Genomic DNA, 4,380 nt, shown 5'->3' with positions numbered 1-4,380 from the left:
CCTTTCTCTTCCCCACTCCTCCTGCTTTATTCTATTTTTAGGATCACAAAACATTATTGTAACCAAGTTGAAAAGTATATTTTCATTCAATCACCTTCCTCCCCTGCACTCGGCACCATCTGGAATGCTGCACGCTACACCAGGACTGCTCCGCTCCAATGTGGATTTTGCAAAAGTAAACTTTTGTGCAAGGCCTGAGGCTTCCCTCCCGGGCTCGGCGTCCTCGGTGTGGGGCGTAGAGAGGCGACGCGCGCCCCGAAAACCCTTCTGCTCGTCTAGGCGTTTGGGGGTAAAGAATTTGCTGCGAAGAAAAGAGCACAAAGATGCGCAGCGGTTCACGACATGGGCAAATTAGCCTCTTTCCCCGAGTCTGTCCCTGTTGGCAACAATGTTACTTGCAACCCAACCACTGAAATCCCATATAAGCTTTAACATAACTGAGTCCAGCTTTGTGACCATATGTAGGGATGGGCAACTCCAACTATCAATCCCAACATGCCTCTGGGAGTCAGGCCTGTTCTGTCAGTCTTGCAATGCCTCATGGGATTTGTAGTTTTACAACAGCTGGAGGTCAGGAGTTGCCAACTTCTGGTCCCATTTCCAGGGACACCCCCGCCCCCTAAATTATGGGGTTTTCTTCCCAGCAGCATCCTGTATCCTTTTTAAATGGCCGCGGCTGTGTGCTCATCTATTCACACATACATCCATGGCTACAAGTCCCATCTGCCGCTGCATCAAAGGGTCTCGTAGATCTTATGTAGTCTATTGATGGCTTCCTTCAGCCACCCACCATACTGTTATCTATAGAGCAGAGGTAGGCAGCAACCTTGGCCCTCCTGCTGTAGTGAAACTACAAATTCCATCATGCCCATGGCTCTAGTAGTCATGCTTGTGGCTGTCAGTCTTGCAATGCCTCATGGGACTTTTAGTTCCACAGCAGCTGGAGTGCTGAGGTTTCCTGCTCCTGCTATAGAGCAACAGCTGTCACCCCAGGAGAGGATTAGGGAACACCTTCCCCAAGGGCCGTCCCTACATCCCTATAATGAGGCAGCCTCAGGTGACCTCTCTTTGGGGTCACGAGGGCGGCAGGTGTGTCCCGCCCAGCTCCTGGTAACCAGTGATGTCGGTGAGCTGGGTAGGATGGCAGACAGAGCCAGAGGTAACATGCACTCTCCCGAATTCCCCCCACCAAACCACCAGGACTCCCCCCAGGTAACGTGCACCACTAGCATCCCCACCCCCTCCACCCACCTCCCTGGCCTCAGGCGGCAAAAAGTCTAGGGACACCCCTGCTTCCCCCTCTCCTGCATGACATATAGGGAGATGTTCTGTAGTACACAGAACTGGGAATAATGTAACTGATAACGGTCACCAGAGAGAACAGGACGTTAGGAGCTCATTAGATTTCTGGCAGGATCGATAGGCATTTTTTTTGCACTTTTCAATGGTATGTTTACCAGACCAAACGGGGAGAAAATACGTTCATTGTTCAGGTTTACGAACCCTTTTGATGGACATCTTTACCAAAGCGGACCTTCACTTCTGATAGCAGCTGCTTGTAGAGCTGCAAGAACTAATCAATTAAATCAATAATTGATCATGAGAATAGTTGGCAACTATTCTCATAATCGGTGAGCAAGAGACTTTTTTTTTTTTTAATGCAACTGATCGATTCATCGGAAAAAATAATCGGGCAATGAATAGATTATGAAAACAATTGTTAGCTGCAGCCCTAGCTGCTTGGCTGTTATGCTGATCCGGCAGCTTCTGTGTTTTCAGATTCACAGGCCTGCAACGTTTCCCCCAGCTCCACCCCGAGTATCACTGGGTACCCTAAATCTGTGTCTGAGGATGCAGGACCCGGAGCGGGGGACATGAAGACTCCCAGTCATGGGAAATGGATGATGTGCTGAGTCATCTTTCACCACCGTGAAGCTCAGGATGCAGGCGAGGGGGGGGGGCGGCTCCTCACATATTCATGTATTGGGTGTCTGAGATTTTTACCTTCTACATAAATCCCGCTGTACAGTTTATGGTTTGTTAAAATTAATTCCGTCTACGAGGGAAGATCGCTCACGCTGGAGCTGCTGCATAGGTACGTGCTCTTTTCTTTGGGAAACATTTCCTTAACCTGTGAGTAACATGTGATCCTTTTTCTGCGCTATGGATACATCAAGAGCCTGTCAAGCCTGTCAAGCCTGTGGAAGGAGATGCTGAAAACGTAAATTCAATGACTAAAATCTCACACAAGCTTCAGCATCGAAAGGCATTTTCTATATTTTTATAAAAATACCCAGTGATCCTGCCATGGGGGTCCCTTTTCCGGCACTTCCTGTGATAGGGTGACAGTGCTCTGTCCCTGTTTACCAATGGTGCCACTGCGTTGTCGTGCTGTCACGCAGGCTTCTGATGGAGGCTACAAGTAGCCATTTCACACGCATTGCACAGGCAAGGTCCGCTGTTGTCACCCATCAGAAAACCCGCCATCGCTGGAGTGTGTGTAGACAGGAAGTGGCTGCAAAGGGATCGGCAACACTGAATTGCAACAATGGGAAAAAAAGTGAACAATTGTATTTTCTAAAATATAATGGCAATTGTTAATTATACACCAGGGCCTGAGCCTGGTGGGGGATAGTAGAACCAGGCATGAGTGACAGGACAGGGCAAGAGATGGTGGAAGGGCCAACCCAAAAAAAAATCTGGCACCAGGGCCCATTGTTCCTTGGGTCCGCCACTGTTATACACAGTGCTTAAAGGAGAACTATAAGGTGAGTGCTTTTCACTCACCTCATAGTTCTAGCCGACCTGTGACAATGAGACTGTCACAGGTCGGCTCAGTAGATCGGGAGGTGAGCGAACACATACCGGCGCTCGCTCACTTCTCGATCCTGTCCCAGCTCTCTGCTGTGACAGGGGAGGGGCTGGATTCCCTCCTCCCCGCTCCGATCCGCCAGCGCTGACTGGCGGAACGGGAGGGGGCGGGTACAGCTGGATCTTCCTCTAGATAGGCAGAGCCAGCTGTCAGTCACACAGCTGGGCGGATCCCGGCACATTTGTCGGGATCCGCTTCAGCTGTGGCGCCTCAGTATACCGCGAGCTGAACCTCGCGGTATACTGAGCTTGGGGTGACAGGAGGATGCTAGCTTGTGTCCTCCCGTTACCCTAAGGAGAACTATGGGGAAAAGCCTTAACCCCATAGTTCCCCTTTAAGTGAACTTAAAGTGACTCGAATCTCAGGAGTTAAATGTAAAAAATGCATTCAAGTATCTTAACTATTAACAACAATGTATCTTATTTGTGCATCACTGGGCTGTAGATCCTCCAATCATCTCTGAATTGGTGCCGACACTGTCCTTCCTTCTGGAGGGGGGCAACGTCTGTTCCCCATGTGTGTTGTAAAGTAGTCTCCGCTCCAAGCTCCACCCCCGGGATGGACTACAATCTCATGTTTAGTTTACTCATTTGTATGGAGATTGTAGTCCATCCCGGGAGCGAGCTTGGAGCGGTGACTACTTTACAACACACACCGGGACCATGGGGAACAGACGTAGCCCCCCTCCAGAAGGAAGGACAGTGTCGGCACCAATTCAGAGATGATTGGAGGATCTACAGCCGAGTGATACACAAATAAGATACATTGTTGTTCACAGTTAAGGGACTTGGATGCATTTTTCACATTCACTTGAGTTTAGTGTCACTCTAATGTTGCCCAGTTGAGGTTTTACATCTACTCTTAGGAACGGTATGAAGCTGAGTTCACAGTTCTACCATACAGTGATGAAGCATGAAACAGTTGCAGTACAGTGCAGTGTTGGGGTTTTATTTCCTATCACGGCTACATAGTTGTTGCCCGGGCTGCACTCGGAAAGGGAATTATCTTGTTGAGCGCAGTGTTTGCAGCGTCCCCTCTCTATGATTTATTTGTGTCCCTTGCTGGCGGGAGGACGCAGGGAGCAGGTGGCTCAATCAATAACCGTTCTGTGGGCTGCGCACTTAGCTCAAGATGCTGAGACCAACTTTTAGGTCCTCCTATTTTATTGGTTGGTGGCTGGTGTGACTTTCAAGAATGGCGCTTATCTCTGTCATGTGACGTGGCCGACCACTTCCTGGCTGAGTTGCTGTTGTTCCCAGTTGCTTCCACTTTGTTATAATCCCAGTAACAGGCGACCGCGGAATATTTAGTAGCCAGGAAATGTCACGGAACACCTGAATCCAATGATGTGGAGGGGGAGGAGCCCAATACGTTTGGTTATATAGTGTATGTATATGTAATATGCACACACAGTATATATAATCAAAGCAACCTCTGCACACTTCCATCCGACACATGACCAGTTCACTTTAAGGGCAGAAAGGGGTCACCCCCCCCCCCCCCCCCCC

The sequence above is a fragment of the Nanorana parkeri genome, unplaced genomic scaffold (assembly GCF_000935625.1).
Source record: "Nanorana parkeri isolate BGI_ZX_2015 unplaced genomic scaffold, ASM93562v1 scaffold583, whole genome shotgun sequence".
In the NCBI taxonomy this organism is placed as follows: Eukaryota; Metazoa; Chordata; class Amphibia; order Anura; family Dicroglossidae; genus Nanorana; species Nanorana parkeri.
This window is presented reverse-complemented; position numbering follows the sequence as displayed.